The sequence below is a fragment of the Mobula hypostoma genome, chromosome 1 (genome assembly GCF_963921235.1).
Source record: "Mobula hypostoma chromosome 1, sMobHyp1.1, whole genome shotgun sequence".
NCBI lineage: Eukaryota > Metazoa > Chordata > Chondrichthyes > Myliobatiformes > Myliobatidae > Mobula > Mobula hypostoma.
In genome coordinates this window covers 229243065-229261415 of record NC_086097.1, presented here as the reverse complement: position 1 = coordinate 229261415, position 18351 = coordinate 229243065, and positions in this window count along the sequence as shown.

Here is an 18351-nt window from a genome sequence, read left to right as displayed (position 1 = left end):
AGGGGACTCGATAGTAAGGGGGTCAGATAGGCAATTCTGTGGACGCAGTCCAGAGACCCGGATGGTAGTTTGCCTCCCTGGTGCCAGGGTCCGGGATATTTCTGATCGTGTCCAAGATATCCTGAAGTGGGAGGCTGAGGAGCCAGAGATCGTGGTACATATAGGTACCAATGACATAGGTAGGAAAAGGGAAGAGGTCCTGAAAAGAGAATATAGGGAGCTAGGAAGGGAGTTGAGAAAAAGGACCGCAAAGGTAGTAATCTCGGGATTACTGCCTGTGCCACGCGACAGTGAGAGTAGGAATGCAATGAGGTGGAGGATAAATGCGTGGCTGAAGGATTGGAGCAGGGGGCAGGGATTCAAGTTTTTGGATCATTGGGAACTCTTTTGGCGCAGGCGTGACCTGTACAAAAAGGACGGGTTACACTTGAATCCTAGGTGGACCAATATCCTGGTAGGGAGATTAGCAAGGCCTACTGAGGTGACTTTAAACTAGAATGGTTGGGGGGTGGGAATCAAATTAAAGAGGCTAGGTGAGAGGAGGTTAGTTCACAACAGGGGGATGGGAACCAGTGCAGAGAGACAGAGGGGTGTAAAATGAGGGTAGAAGCAAAAAGTAGTAAGGTGAAAAGTAAAAGTGGCAGGCCGACAAATCCAGGGCAAGCATCAAAAAGGGCCACTTTTCAACATAATTGTATAAGGGCTAAGAGAGTTGTAAAAGCGCGCCTGAAGGCTTTCTGTGTCAATGCAAGGAGCATTCGAAACAAGGTGGATGAATTAAAAGTGCAGATTGTTATTAATGAATATGATATAGTTGGGATCACAGAGACATGGCTTCAGGGTGACCAAGGATGGGAGCTCAACATTCAGGGATATTCAATATTCAGGAGGGATAGACATGAAAGAAAAGGAGGTGGGGCGGCATTGCTGGTTAGAGAGGAGATTAACGCAATAGAAAGGAAGGACATAAGCCGGGAAGATGTGGAATCGATATGGGTAGAGCTGCATAACACTAAGGGGCAGAAAACGCTGGTGGGAGTTGTGTACAGGCCACCTAACAGTAGTAGTGAGGTTGGGGATGGTATTAAACAGGAAATTAGAAATGTGTGCAATAAAGGAACAGCAGTTATAATGGGTGACTTCAATCTACATGTAGATTGGGTGAACCAAATTGGTAAGGGTGCTGAGGAAGAGGATTTCTTGGAATGTATGCGGGATGGTTTTTTGAACCAACATGTCGAGGAACCAACTAGAGAGCAGGCTATTCTGGACTGGGTATTGAGCAATGAGGAAGGGTTAATTAGCAATCTTGTCGTGAGAGGCCCCTTGGGTAAGAGTGACAATAATATGATGGAATTCTTCATTAAGATGGAGAGTGACATAGTTAATTCAGAAACAAAGGTTCTGAACTTAAAGAAGGGTAACTTGGAAGGTATGAGACGTGAATTAGCTAAGATAGACTGGCAAATGACACTTAAAGGGTTGACGGTGGATATGCAATGGCAAGCATTTAAAGATCGCATGGATGAACTACAACAATTGTTCATCCCAGCTTGGCAAAAGAATAAATCAAGGAAGGTAGTGCACCCGTGGCTGACAAGGGAAATTAGGGATAGTATCAATTCCAAAGAAGAAGCATACAAATAAGCCAGAAAAAGTGGCTCACCTGAGGACTGGGAGAAATTCAGAGTTCAGCAGAGGAGGACAAAGGGCTTAATTAGGAAGGGGAAAAAAGATTATGAGAGAAAACTGGCAGGGAACATAAAAACTGACTGTAAAAGCTTTTATAGATATGTGAAAAGAAAAAGATTGGTTAAGACAAATGTGGGTCCCCTACAGACAGAAACAGGTGAATTGATTATGGGGAGCAAGGACATGGCAGACCAATTGAATAATTACTTTGGTTCTGTCTTCACTAAGGAGGACATAAATAATCTTCCGGAAATAGTAAGGGACAGAGGGTCCAGTGAGATGGAGGAACTGAGGGAAATACATGTTAGTAGGGAAGTGGTGTTAGGTAAATTGAAGGGATTAAAGGCGGATAAATCTCCAGGGCCAGATGGTCTGCATCCCAGAGTGCTTAAGGAAGTAGCCCAAGAAATAGTGGATGCATTAGTGATAATTTTTCAAAACTCTTTAGATTCTGGAATAGTTCCTGAGGATTGGAGGGTGGCTAATGTAACCCCACTTTTTAAAAAAGGAGGGAGAGAGAAACCAGGGAATTATAGACCGGTTAGCCTAACATCGGTGGTGGGGAAACTGCTAGAGTCAGTTATCAAAGATGTGATAACAGCACATTTGGAAAGTGGTGATATCATCGGAAAAGTCAGCATGGATTTGTGAAAGGAAAATCATGTCTGACGAATCTCATAGAATTTTTTGAGGATGTAATTAGTAGAGTGGATAGGGGAGAACCAGTGGATGTAGTATATTTGGATTTTCAAAAGGCTTTTCACAAGGTCCCACACAGGAGATTAGTGTGCAAACTTAAAGCACACGGTAGTGGGGGTAAGGTCTTGATGTGGATAGAGAGTTGGTTGGCAGACAGGAAGCAAAGAATGGGAATAAATGGGACCTTTTCAGAATGGCAGGCAGTGACTAGTGGGGTACCGCAAGGCTCAGTGCTAGGACCCCAGTTGTTTACAATATATATTAATGACTTGGATGAGGGAATTAAATGCAGCATCTCCAAGTTTGCAGATGACACGAAGCTGGGCGGCAGTGTTAGCTGTGAGGAGGATGCTAAGAAGATGCAGGGTGACTTGGATAGGTTAGGTGAGTGGGCAAATTCATGGCAGATGCAATTTAATGTGGATAAATGTGAAGTTATCCACTTTGGTGGCAAAAATAGGAAAACAGATTATTATCTGAATGGTGGCTGATTAGGAAAAGGTGAGGTGCAACGAGACCTGGGTGTCATTATACACCAGTTATTGAAAGTGGGAATGCAGGTACAGCAGGCGGTGAAAAAGGCGAATGGTATGCTGGCATTTATAGCAAGAGGATTCAAGTACAGGAGCAGGGAGGTACTACTGCAGTTGTACAAGGCCTTGGTGAGACCACACCTGGAGTATTGTGTGCAGTTTTGGTCCCCTAATCTGAGGAAAGACATCCTTGCCATAGAGGGAGTACAAAGAAGGTTCACCAGATTGATTCCTGGGATGGCAGGACTTTCATATGAAGAAAGACTGGATGAACTAGGCTTATACTCATTGGAATTTAGAAGATTGAGTGGGGATCTGATTGAAACATATAAAATCCTAAAGGGATTGGACAGGCTAGATGCAGGAAGATTGTTCCCGATGTTGGGGAAGTCCAGAACGAGGGGTCACAGTTTGAGGATAAAGGGGAAGCCTTTTAGGACCGACATGAGGAAAAACTTCTTCACACAGAGAGTGGTGAATCTGTGGAATTCTCTGCCACAGGAAACAGTTGAGGCCAGTTCATTGGCTATATTTAAGAGGGAGTTAGATATGGCCCTTGTAGCTAAAGGGATCAGGGGATATGGAGGGAAGGCTGGTGCAGGGTTCTGAGTTGGATGATCAGCCATGATCATACTGAATGGCGGTGCAGGCTCGAAGGGCCGAATGGCCTACTCCTGCACCTATTTTCTATGTTTCTATATAACGGATTCAGTCTAGATAGGTACTGTCTCTAATTATGTCAGAAATGTGGTAGAAAGAGATCTTCTCATCTGATCAACTACTAGATGGAGAACATACAGAAGTAAACTACTTCCATATTTGTCTAGAAAGAATATTTATGAATTATTATTGACTCGATCATTAGTACAGGTGCAACACATCCTGGGATATACTGCAGGCCACTTACACAGCTATGGTAATAAACTATAAAAAAGATAAGAAGCAAATGCCTCCTGCCCACAAGCAAGAAGCACTGATTCAAGAAGGCCACCAAAGATTCAGACACATTGATGTTGGTGGACAAGCTACTCATGCAGAATTAGCCATGTTATATTGGTGGCCTTACATGATTGTAAGCAATTTGCTGCAAATTATAAAGAATGTCTGGCCTATAATAAAGGAGCAGTCACAAGACCACCTACAAGATGAACAAAACCAACTGCACCAGTACAGGTGTGGCAGTAAGGAAGATTGAGCAGAGGGGTGGTACGTTGGCACAGCCTTGCTTGACCCTAATCAGTTCTTATTTTCAGCTGGTACTGGGTTTGCTGACCGCAAAGTCCTAAACTCAACAGAAGATGTTAAGCCCTATAAGATATAAATAGCTGCAGTACCCTTACAAAAAGGAGGCTATACTATAGCTACCTACTCTTCAAAAGTTAGTTCCTTGTTTATCCACCACAGTAAGTTTAGCTGCCAAAAACTACTACTTGAGCAGTAGTTCCTCCTCCTCCACAAAGGAGGTTCTTCCAGCTAACGGCGGGAGGAGAAGGTGGCAGCACGACGTGCGCGCGCAGCTCTCCGGTGAAAATGACATCATCTCTGTTAAATAGGGGCCGTGGACAATTCTGATTTGATGAAGACAGACCTGAAAAGCAGAGGAACATCTGGAGAAATTTCATAAAATAATTCTTATTTATATATTACACAGCACAGCAACAGGCATTTTCGGCACAAAGAGCCTGCACTGCCCAATTACATGACTAATTAACATACCAACCTATGCATCTTTGAAATGTGAGAGGAAACTGAAGGAAATCCATGCAGTCACAAGGAGAAGACACAAATTCATTACAAACAGCAACAGCATTGCATCCTGCTTGCTGATGATGTAATAGCATGATGCTAACTGCTAAGTTACCATGCCACCCTTCTTCTCAGGTCCAAAAATCTACTTTCACTCCAATTCTGTGGGCTTTGATCAGACTCTTGAGTTGCCTGGGTGAGGGTGTCTGATGTTGAAAGACCCAAAACACCTGATGACTCCAGGGTACATCACTGATGACGTGTCCCAGCGCATCCTAGGATGTATCTCAGTATCAGCTGCCACAGATGGAAATGCTTGATTTGTGGATGGATAGGTAGCATGGGAGGCGATAGATAGCTACTTTATTGATCCCAAAGGAAATTACAGTGTCACAGTGGCATTACAAGTGCACAGATATACAAATACTAAAAGAGAAGAATTTTTTTAATTACCTTAAAATAAGATGTACAATATTTACAAATCAAAGTTTACAAGATTTACAAGAGTTCCAAGTTCACACTGATAGTGCAGGAATTACTGTAATACTATACAGTAATGGGTCCACATTCACACCATCCAGATGAGAAGTGATGGCAGTATTGCACAATATTGCATAGGGTTTCCGTGATAGTAGGGTATGGTAAGCAGAGCTAAACAGAACTTAAAAAGAGCTCTGGTAAACAGGAGTTAATAACAGTTTAAAAGGAGGGGGTAAACATGAGGAAACTTCTGCTAATGCCCCACCTCCCCCTCGTACCCCATCTGTTATTTATTTATATACACATATTCTTTTTCTCTCTCTCCTTTTTCTCCCTCTGTCCCTCTCACTATACCCCTTACCCATCCTCTGGGCTTTCACCCCACTCCCCCTTTTCTTTCTCCCTATGCCTCCTGTCCCATGATCCTCTCATATCCCTTTTGCCAATCAACTGTCCAGCTCTTGGCTCCATCCCTCCCCCTCCTGTCTTCTCCTATCATTTTGGATCTCCCCCTCCCCCTCTCAAATCTCTTACTAGTTCTTCTTTCAGTTAGTCCTGACGAAGGGTCTCGGCCCAAAACGTCGACTGTACCTCTTCCTAGAGATGCTTCAACCAGCAACTTTTATGTGTGTTGCTTAAAAGGAGGGGGCCATCAGTTCTCCGGCTATAGGTTGACTCATTATGGAGCCTAATGGCTGAGGGTAAGAATGACCTCATACAGCGTCATTTGGAGCAGTGCAGTTGTTTTATTCTATTACTGAAAGTGCTCCTCTGTTCAGCCAAGGTGGCATGCAGAGGGTAAGAAACATTGTCCAGAATTGCCAGGATTTTCCAGAGTGTCCTTTGCTCTACCACAGGCTCCAGTGTATCCATTTTGACTCCTATAACAGAGCCAGTCTTTCTAATCAGTTTACCGGATCTGTTGGCATCACCCGTGTTGATGCCATTGCCCCAGCACACCACTGCATGGAAGATTGTACTGGCGGCAACAGACTGATAGAACATGTGAAGGAGGAGCCTGCATACTCCAAAGGCCCTCAGTCTCCTCAGGAAGTAGAGGCGACTCTGGCCTTTCTTGTACACAGCCTCTGTGTTGGTGTTCCACTCAAGTCTGTCATCCAAGTGCACCCCCAGGTACCTGTGGGTCCTCACCATCAATAGTAACAGGGAGCATTGCAGACTTGGTCTTCCTAAAGTCCATCACCATCTCCTTTGTCTTACTGATGTTGAGTTGCAGATGATTCAGCTTGCACCACTCAACAAGCTGAACAATGAACTCCTTTTGCCTTTTATGTTCTGCCCCTAGTGAAGAAACTCAAGATTCTCAATGCTATCCCAAATGCTCCTTCTTCATTTTGAACTGTCAAGAGCCAGGGATTCTCACTGGTTGAGAGTTAGTGGTACGCTGATTCTTTTTAATCAAGGGTGCTTTGGGAACATCCTTGAATTTGTTTCCTCTATCTACCTGATATTCTCATGCCACGACTGAGTTTGGAATGGAATGTCCATTTCTGAAGTCAAGCGTTAAGAAGGTGAACAATGTGGTCTCCCCATTGGAGCCAGCATTCTGTATATGGTGATATTGGTCTGGGATGGAACATTGCCATTGGCTTATTACTTTATGATGATTTGTGGAGTGAAATTTAGTGGTATCTTTCCAGTGTTTTCATGTGTCTGCTGTAGATAACAGGTGGGTCAGGATCACTACTGCTTGAGGGACCATGAACTTTGTGCTGGGTTTGAAGCACTTATTTCCTTAGACAGACAAAGGCTGCATTAACATTCGGCAAGAAACCTTATATCACACCTACACACAAAATGCTGGAGGAACTCAGCAGGCCAGGCAGCATCAATGGAAACAAGTAAATTGTCAACGTTTTGGGCGGAAACCCTTCATCAGAATTGGAGAAAAAAGATGAAAAGTCAGAGTAAGAGGTGGGGGGAGGGGAGAAAGAAATACAAGGTAGTAGGTGATATGTGAAACTGGGAGGGGGAGGGGTGAAGTAAAGAGTTGGGAAGTCGATTGGAGAAAAAGATAAAGGTCTGGAGTAGGGGGAATCTGAAAGGAGAAGACAGAAGGCCATGGAAGAAAGGGAAGGGGGGGGGAGCACCAGAGGGAGGTGATGGGTGGGTGAGGTGGGAGAGGGAAATGATTACCAGAAGTTTGAGAAATCGATGTTCACACTATCAGGTCAGAGGCTACCCAGACAAAATATAAGGTGTCGCTCCTCCAAGCTGAGTGTGGCCTCATTGCGGTAATAGGGGAGACTATGGACCGACATGTCGGAATGCGAATGGGAAGTGGAATTAAAATGGGTGGCTGCTGGGCGATCCTGCTTTTTCTGGTGGATGGAGTGTAGGTGCTCGGCAAAACAGTCTCCCAATCAAAGTGATGACATAGCCTTGACTGAGACTGGTGTATTTTGGATCCACTGGTTAAAATCACGTATTTCAATCTATCTTTTAACAGATATGAAATGGAGATGGATTTCTGCGATCTACAAATTTAAGAAGGATACTCCAGAGTCACTTTCGATTAACAGAATGAAAGCCCTTTATGAGTGTTGTCCAATTTGTCAGAATCAGAATCAAGTTTAGCTTCACTGGCATACAGAATGTTATGAAAATTGTTGTTTTTCAGCTGCAGTACATTGCAATACGTAATAATAAAAAACTATAAATTACCAAATTTTAAAAATGTATATATATAAAATTAAATAATTAGTGCAGAAAGGAAGCAAAAAAAAAGGAAAAATAAAGGGAGGTACTGTACATGGGTTCATTGTCCATTCAAAAATCTGATGGCAGAGGAGAAGAAGCTGTTTCTAAAATGTTGATTGCGTGTCTTCAGGCTCCTGTACCTCCTCCTTGATGGTAGCAATGAGAAGAGAGCACATCCTGGATTGTTAATGATGGATGCCACCTTTTTGATGCATCGCCATTTGAAGGTGTGCTGGATGCTGGGGAGGCTAGTGCCCAGATGGAGCTGGCTGAGTTTACAACTTTCTGCAGCCTTTTCCAACCCTGTGCAGTGGCCCCTCCATATCAGATGGTGATGAAACCAATTAGAATGCTCTCCATGGTACATCTGTAGAAATTTGAGAGAGTCATTGGTGACATACCAAGTCTCCTCAAACTCCAAATGAAATACAACTGCTGTAGTGCCTTCTTTGTTATTGCATTAATATGTTGAGCCTAGAATAGATTCTCAGAGATGTTGACACCCAGGAACCTGAGACTGCTCACCCTTTCCACTACTGATCCTTTCATGAGGACTGGTGCGTGTTCCCTTGACCACCTCTCCTGAACTCTACAAGCAATTCACTGATCTTACTGACACTGAGAGGAAAGATTTTGTTGCGACACCACTCAACCAGCTGATCTATCTCGCTCATGTATGCCTCCTTGTCACCATCTGAAATTATGCCAACAATAGTTGCGTCATCGGCAAATTTATAGCTGCCGATTGAGTTGTACCAAGCCACATAGTCATGGGTGTAGAGAGAGTAGAGCAGTGAGGTAAGCACACATCCATAATGTGCACCAGTATTGATTGTCAGTGAGGGGGAGATGCTATTTCCGACCCACACTGACTGTACTCTCCCGGTGAGGAAGTCAAGGATCTAGATGCAGAGGAAGGTACAGAGGCTCAGGTTCTAGAGTTTTTTTTATTAGAACTGAGGGTATGACTGTGTTGAATGTGAACTGTAATCAATAAAGAGCAACCTGACATAGTTATAGCTATTGATCTGGTGATCCAAGGCCAAGTGGAGAGCTGGTGAGATTGCATCTGCTCTAGACCTATTATGGCGATAGGCAAATTGAAGCAGGTTCTGATCTTCACTTAGGTAGGAGTTGATTCTGGCCATGACCAACTTCTCAAAGTAGTTCATCACAAAAGATATGAGTGCAAATGAGCAAAAGTCTTTGAGATAGCTTATCCCGCTCTTCTTGGGCAATGGTGTGATTGTCACCCTTTTCAAGCAGATGGGAACGTCCAACTGCAGCAGTGAGAAATTGAAGATGTCCTTGAACAGTTCTGCCAGTTGGTTGGCATAGGTCTTCACTGCCCCACCAGTACACTATTAGTACCTGACACTTTTTGAAGGTTCACCCTTTTGAAAGATGTTTTGACTTTGGTTTCCAAGACAGAACATAGGGTCATCAGGTGCTGCAGGGATTCACATAGGCATAGTTTTATTCTCCATTTTAAAGCATGCATGAAAGATGAGAGCTCATTTGAGAGTGACACATCACAGTCATTCATGATGGTAGATTTTACCTTGCAAGAAGTAATGGCCTACAAACCCTGCCAGTGCTGACATGCATCCGATTCTGTCTCTAACCTCAATCTGAACTGATTATTTGCCCTTAAAATAACCCCAAAGATTGTACCTGGACTTCTTGTATAGTTCTGGAACCAGTCTTGAATACCACAGATCTAGCCCTCAGCAAATTATGAATCTCCTAGTTCATCCACAGCATTTGGTTTGGGTATGTCTGGTATGTTCTTGAAGGCAAACAGGACTTGATGAAGTTGGTGACAAGCATAGCATAATTATTTAGGTTTGAAGATGAATTTCTGAATATTATCCAGTCCATCGACACAAAGTAGTCATGTAGGCACTCCTCTGCTTACGGTAACCATACCTTTTTGGACCTCAACTCTGGTGCTGCGGTTTTTTGTCTCTGTCTATACACCAGGAGTAGAAGTACAGCCAGCTGAGTGGACTTTTCCAAGTTTGGGTGTGAGATGGCATGATAAGCATTCTTGATGGTGTTATTACAGCAGTCAAGTGTGTTGGCTCCTCGATTTCCACAGATGATATGTTGGTGGTAGTTGTTCAGAGACTTCTTCAACCTGGGCCAGTTGAAATTCCCCACAGTGATAGGGGGTGTGCTGTTTTGAGACTTCTGATCATGGTGCTCAGCTCCTCCAGTGCCTGCCTGACATTGGCCAGGGGTGAAACGTGCACCGCCACCAGGATGACAGCGGAAAAATCCCTTGGCAGATAAAATGCTTGACACGATAGCTAGATGTTCCAGATTGGGAGAGCAGGATTGAGACAGAACTGCCACATCTGTGCACACAATGAGTTCATCATAAAGTATACTCCACCTCCTCTACCTTTAAAAGACTCAGTTATCTTGTCTTTGTAGTGAGTGGCAAAACCACCAGGCTGTAACACTGCATCCAAACTGGTGGGGGTGAGCCATGTTTCCATGAAGCAAAGTACACAGCAGTCCCTGATGTCCCTCTGTTACTGCATTCTTGCTCTGAGGTCTTCAGTTTTGTTTTCCAGAGACAAACAATCCAAAGTGGGCATCTAACGCTTCTGCATTTCAATTGTAGCGGTAAACCGGCTCATCTTCCTTGCTTCCTTTTTCTTCAAGGGAACTGCACTCGTGACCCAATCTGTTGATTTTGAGTATTGATAGATTTTGTAAATGTCTTAAAATGATGTTGCTCACTGAAATATTCACGGTTGTGACTTTGGATTTCAGCTGCAGTAGTCCTACATAGGAATATTTGATGACTCCCATCAGAAACGCATACAAAGAGACTCAACTTCTTGGCGCAGTCTTGGAGGTATTATGTCCACTAACAGTATGTCTCCAAATAGATGACATCTGAACTGATTCAGGGAGCAGCTCTTCAGTCAATGTGAGAAAGCAACTGAGGAGCACCTTGGCATATGTCTTCCTTTGTTGGAGACAGCAGGAAGTTACCCCTGTAATTACAACAGTTGGATTTGCTTATTTCCTGAAAATAGTCAACTTACAGCATATTTGAGCAACACACACAAAATGCTGGAGGAACTCAGCAAGTCAGCTAGTATTTATGGAAGGAAATATCAGCTGATATTTCGGGCTAAGACCCTTCATCAGGACTAGAAAGGAAGAGGGCAGAATCCAGAATAGGAAGGCAGGGGGAGGGGGAGGAGTACAATCTGGCAGGAGAGGAGGAAGGTGGGTGGGTGTGGGAGGGAGCATGAAATGAAGTGATGCGAAAGCCGGAAGGTGATTGGTGGAAGAGGTAAAGTGCTGAAGAAGGTATCTGATAGGTGAGGACAGTTGATCATGGGATAAGGAGAAGGAGGTGGGCAACCAGATGGAGGTGACAGGCAGGTCATAAGGTAGGGAAAGGGAAGAGAAGGGGTGAGAGGGCCACCAGAATGAAGGAAAACAAAGGCGGGGAGGGAGGAAGCCGAAGGCGTGGTTACAGAAAGTCAGAGAAATTGATGTTCATGCCATCAGAGTGGAGACCACCCAGACAGAATATGAGGTGCTCCTCCTTCATCCTGCATTGGGCCTCATCATGACAGTAGAGGAAGCTGTGTTCAGACATGTTGGTGTGTGGGAAAGGGAAGTGGAATTGAAATGGGTGGCCATCGAGGTCCCTGGCTGTTGCAGTAGACAGAGCAAAGGTGCTTGTTGAAGTGGTCCTCCAACATGTATCTAGTCTCACTGATATTCGAGGCTTCCCAGCATATGATGTTATGAATGTGAGAGGGGTTTCTCTCTGCTAAGTTTTAGAACTTCAACAGAGATATTGCCTGGGCTCAAAAATTACTAGTTTTTCATTTAGCATAAGAAGGCCTTTTCAATTTCTGGTTGGTCTGGAGCAGCGGTCCCCAACTATCGGGCCGCGGACCGGTACCGGGCCGCAAAGCATGTACTGCCGGGCCACGAGGAAGCGATATGATTTGGCGATACAAGTCAGCTGCACCTTTCCTCATTCCCTGTCGCGTCCACTGTTGAGCTTGAATGCACACAAGGTCATTACCCGCATGTCATTCATGTCAGCGCGGGAAGGAGATCAACTCCTCGAGCTTGCAAATGACAGCAGGCTGAAAAGTATGTTTGACATAACATCTCTGCCGGCATTCTGGATCAAAGTCAAGGCTCAATAACCTGAGATAGCCATGAAAGCACTGAAAACGTTGCTTCCATTTCCAACATATCTCTGCAATGAATGCAACGAAAACTAAATTACAGAATAGACTGGACATAAGGAACCCCCTTTGAGGATCGCTGTCTCCCATCACCCCTCGATGGCACCATCTTGTTGCAGGGAAACAAGCCCAGGGCTCCCACTGATTCAGCGATATTAGTGTGTTGCAATGATTTTATAAGTTCACACAGGGAAAATATGTGCTGTGTGTTTAATATCCAAACGTTACTTAAAATGTTATGATGCTATTGACTTATAAATGACTTATATAACCATATAACCATAACAATCACAGCACAGAAACAGGCCATCTCTGCCCTTCTAGTCCGTGCCGAACGCTTATCTCACCTAGTCCCACCGACCTGCACTCAGCCCATAACCCTCCATTCTTTTCCTGTCCATATACCTATCCAATTTTTCTTTGTTATATTATCGAACCTGCCTCTACCACTTCTACTTCGTTCAACACTTACTTCAAGCTCCCCTGATAATTGATTTATCACTATATTCATATGAAAAAAATATGCGCCGTGTGCTTAATATTAAATTCGTTAGCTAAACCCTTTTAGAAACGAAATTGAGTGTATTAGCCACTTATCACCTATATTCTGGTCATGATTAACACCCCCCCCAACCAGAATTGCCAAAAACGATTTGTAGGAAAAAAATCGGCATGTACACGCGTGCACGTCATGCATGCGCACTACTGGTGCCTGCACAAGGCTTCATGGTCATTGTAGTCTTTCTCGGGGTAAACACAGCATATTTGACTGCTACTCTTGTCTGTTGGCAACCCTACCCACCACGCTCCCCCCCCCCCGGGTCGGCCGGTCCGCAAGAATATTGTCAATAATAAACTGGTCCACGTTGCAAAAAAGGTTGGGGACCCCTGGTCTGGAAGATGGAGAACCTAAAGAGGATATTTTGCAGTGTGACTGAGTAAAGGATGCAACAGGGTTACAGCATCCATCATCAAGGATTGCCAGCACCCAAGCCATGTTCTCTTCTCACTACCGCCATCAGGAGGAAGGCGCAGCAGCTTAGGTTCCACACCATTAGGTTCAGGAACAGTTATTACCCTATAACCATCAGGCTCCTGAACCAGCGTGAGTAACTTCACTGAAATAATCACTGTACACAACCTAAGGACTCACTTTCAAGGATTCTACAACTTAATATAAAGGCATCCGTTAGTCTTGCGAGACCATGGATCTGCACCTGGACAGTCTTCACTCTCTAGGGTGCAGGCCTGGGCAAGGTTGTATGGATGACCAGCAGTTGCCCATGCTGCAAGTCTCCCCTCTCCACGACACCAATGTTGCCCAAGGGAAGGGCATTAGGACCCATACAGCTTGGCACCAGTGTCGTCGCAGAGCAATGTGTGATTAAGTGCCTTGCTCAAGGACATAACACGTTCCCTCGGCTGGGGCTCGAACTCACAACCTTCAGGTAGCTAGTCCAATGCCTTAACCACTTGGCCACGTGCCCACACTCTACAACTTATGTTCTATTATTTATGTAATGCCCTGGGAAAGATTTCACTGCTAATGTAATGGATTCTCTGTAGCAGCAGTGTTTGGGCTATGATTAGAGATAATGGGGGCTTTGGAATGTGCGCCATCCAATGAGGGGAGTGTTGTTTCTTTCTTATGTGCCTGAGAGGAGGTATTTGTGGATTTTTGTCAGCGAGAGATGAAGAGAGAAGACGCGAGAGGAGTGAGCTGGTAGACCACAGGATGGCGTGGACTTGAAGTGAGGGTCCGGGAGTCAACAACATAGAAAACATAAAGCACAATACAGGCCTTTCAGCTCTCAAAGCTGTGCCGAACATGTCCTTACCTTAGAGCTACCTAGGCTTTACCCACAGCCCTCTATTCTTCCAAGCTGAATGTAGCCATCCAGGAGTCTCTTAAAAGACCCTATCGTTTCCACCTCCACCACTGCCAGCAGCACAATCCACAGACTCACCACACTGTGTAAAAAACTTACTCCTGACATCTCCTCTGAACCTACTTCCAAGCACCTTAAAACTATGCTCTCTTGTGCTAACCATTTCAGCCCTGGGGAAAAGCCTCTGACTGTCCACACGATCAATGCCTCTCATTATCTTGTACACCTCTATCAAGTCACTTCTCATCTTCTGTCGCTCCAAGGAGAAAAGGCTGAGTTCACTCAACCTATTCTTATAAGGCATGCTCCCCAATCCAGGCAACATCCTTGTAAATCTCCTCTGCACCCTTTCTATGGCTTCAACATCCTTCCTGTAGTGAGGCGAACAGAATTGAGCACAGTACTCCGAGTGGGGTCTGACCAGGGTCCTATATAGCTGCAATATTACCACTTGGCTCTTAAACTCAATCCCAACGATTGATGAAGGCCAATGCACCTTATGCCTTCTTAACTACAGAGTCAACCTGCGTAGCAGCTTTGAGTGTCCGATGGACTCGGACCCAAAGATCCCTCTGATCCTCCACACTGCCAGAAGTCTTACCATTAATACTATATTCTGCCTTCATATTTGACCTACCAAAATGAACCACCTCACACTTATCTGGGTTGAACTCCATCTGCCACTTCTCAGCCCAGTTTTGTCCTGTTGTAACCTCTGACAGCCCTCCACACTATCCACAACATACCCAACCTTTGTGTCATCAGCAAATTTACTAATTCAACCCTCCACCTCCTCATCCAGGTCATTTATAAAAATCACAACGAGTAGGGGTCCCAGAACAGATCCCTGAGGCATACCACTGGTCACCGGCCTCCATGCAGAAAATGACCCATCTACAACCACTCTTTGCCTTCTGTGGGCAAGGCAATTCTGGATCCACAAAGCAATGCCCCCTTGGATCCCATGCCTCCTTACTTTCTCAATAAGCCTTGCATGGGGTACCTTATCAAATGCCTTGCTGAAATCCATATACACTACATCTACGGCTCTACCTTCATCAGTGTGTTTGGTCACATCCTCAAAAAATTCAATCAGGCTCATAAGGCACGACCTGCCTTTGACAAAGCCATGCTGACGATTCCAAATGATATTATGCCTCTCCAAATGTTCATAAATCCTGCCTCTCAGGATCTTCTCCATCAACTTACCAACCACTGAAGTAAGACTCACTGGCCTATAATTTCCTGGGCTATCCCTACTCCCTTTCTTGAATAAGCGAACAACATCCGCAACCCTCCAATCCCCTGTCCTCATTGGTGATGCAAAGATCATTGCCAGAGGCTCAGCAATCAGCAATGCTCGGAGGAAATTGATGGGGAACTAATGGATAGAAAACCGTGAGCTCCAACGTGCACATTAGACTGTTTCATTAAAATGGGCCCTTTTTCTTTTTGTTTTCTTTACTGACCCTATAGTCAAATCAAGAATTATAAAGCTCAATCGTTTACTTGCATATGGAGTACTGTCTGACCTTTCCTGGTACTGATTTGTAGCAGGAGAACACATCACGCAGCATCCACACAAACGAGATTTCACAAGTTTGGCGGGATTGGAGACTGACTGTCTTCCCCTAGACTAATGCCGCCAGCCAAACCTGAGGGTTACGTTTACTATTACCCTTTGTATGTGCAGAGTATATCCTTTTTTTGACTTTGCTTGTTTGTCAGTCTGCACGTGTAGTTTTTCACTTATTTTGTTGTATTTCTTTGTTCTGCTGTGAATGCCTGCTTAAAATGAATCTCAAGGTAATACTTGGTGACATTTATGTAATTGAATACTAAATTTACTTTTAACTTTTTGAGCACTTCCTTGGTGTTCTTTTCAATGGGTTCTGACTACTTTTTTCTTGACAATTTTGCCTTTATTCTAAGTTCTCAAGGGAAAGGATCTTCAGTGTTTGGGTTACAGAGATTCTTAAAGACACTGAAAAATCTGCACCACATACCCATCAGCTTTTTCTTTGGTTATGGGTTTTCTTTCGAACCTTGGCCTTCAGGTGCCTGTAGGACTGTCTCTTGTCATTTGGCGCACAGTAGAAATTCCAATCTAAGGATCTCTTGGTTGCACTTAACATGGCCTTACACCTCCTTGGCATTTTCATCAAACCAGTCCTAATGTTTTCTGGAGAGAAGCTGAAGGTTTGTTCACAGGTTCTAATTTGCTGGATTTCAGGACTATCTAGATGTTCTGCTTACCCGATCTTCAGTAGGTTATATTGTCGGCACAACATTGTGGGTTGTAGGGCCTGTAATGTGCTGTATATTTCTATGTTTCTAACATTGAATTTCTTGCAGTGGTCTATCGGGCAGTCACTGGAACCTGTCATGGCAGGGGAGATGCAAGGCAGGAGGAGAAGATGGCGATGTGACGCAGCGCGCGCAGCTCTCCGGTGAAATGATATCGTATTTGTAAGTAGGACGCTGTGCACAATTCTGATTTGATGGAGACAAATGTGAGAAGGCACAGAGGAACATCTGGAGAAATTTCTGAAATGCCCGGTTCGCTGCCGCTGCTACTGTGTGATCGAGAATCTCCGGAGGGAAGGCCCCAAAATCCCCGGCTTTGCCTGCCGCTGGCGACCGAGGCTGAGGTCGAAGTCTTCGGCATAGAAGATGCACGGTATTCGGTGTTGGAGGGCTGATCGGAGCTCGAAATTTTTGGATGACTCAGAGTCGGATTGTGGTCAGGCATGGCGGGGAGAGTTTTCTTCCTTCTCCCGTCTGCGTGAGATGTGGGACTTTCGAGAGACTTTGAACTTTTTTACTATGCTCACGGTATGTTCTTCATCAAGTTATGGTATCGTTGCACTGTTGTAACTATATGTTATAATTTATGTGGTTTTTGTTAGTTTTTCAGTCTTGGTCTGTCCTGTGTTTCTGTGATATCACACCGGAGGAATATTAACATAGAAACATGGAAAATAGGTGCAGGAGTAGGCCATTCGGCCCTTCGAGCCTGCACCGCCATTTATTATGATCATGGCTGATCATCCAACTCAGAACCCCACCCCAGCCTTCCCTCCATACCCCCTGACCCCGTAGCCACAAGGGCCATATCTAACTCCCTCTTAAATATAGCCAATGAACTGGCCTCAACTGTTTCCTGTGGCAGAGAATTCCACAGATTCACCACTCTCTGTGTGAAGAAGTTTTTCCTAATCTCGGTCCTAAAAGGCTTCCCCTCTATCCTCAAACTGTGGCCCCTCGTTCTGGACTTCCCCAACATCGGGAACAATCTTCCTGCATCTAGCCTGTCCAATCCCTTTAGGATCTTATACGTTTCAATCAGATCCCCCCTCAATCTTCTAAATTCCAACGAGTACAAGCCCAGTTCATCCAGTCTTTCTTCATATGAAAGTCCTGCCATCCCAGGAATCAATCTGGTGAACCTTCTTTGTACTCCCTCTATGGCAAGGATGTCTTTCCTCAGATTAGGGGACCAAAACTGCACACAATACTCCAGGTGTGGTCTCACCAAGGCCTTGTACAACTGCAGTAGTACCTCCCTGCTCCTGTACTCGAATCCTCTCGCTATAAATGCCAGCATACCATTCGTCTTTTTCACCGCCTGCTGTACCTGCATGCCCACTTTCAATGACTGGTGTATAATGACACCCAGGTCTCGTTGCACCTCCCCTTTTCCTAATTGGCCACCATTCAGATAATAATCTGTTTTCCTATTTTTGCCACCAAAGTGGATAACTTCACATTTATCCACATTAAATTGCATCTGCCATGAATTTGCCCACTCACCCAACCTATCCAAGTCACCCTGCATCCTCTTAGCATCCTCCTCACTGCTAACACTGCCACCCAGCTAAATGACAATAAAAGAGGACTGCATGTCCTCTTAATCTAATCTAATCTGTCTTCAATAGCCAATAGACAATAGGTGCAGGAGTAGGCCATTTGGCCCTTCCAACCAACACCGCCATTCACTCTGATCATGGCTGATCATCCACAATCAGTATCCAGTTCCTGGCTTATCCCCATAACCTTTGATTCCGCTATCTTTAAGAGCTCTACTCATCTCTTTCTTGAAAGTGTCCAGAGACTTGGCCTCCACAGCCTTCTGGGGCAGAGCATTCCATATATCCACCACTCTCTGGGTGAAAAAGTTTTTCCTCAACTCCGTTCTAAATGGCCTACCCCTTATTCTTAAACTGTGGCCTCTGTTCTGGACTTAGCCATCAGCGGGAACATGCTTCCTGCCTCCAGAGTGTCCAATCCCTTAATAGTCTTATATGTTTCAATAAGATCCCCTCTCAGCCTTCTAAATTCCAGAGCATACAATCC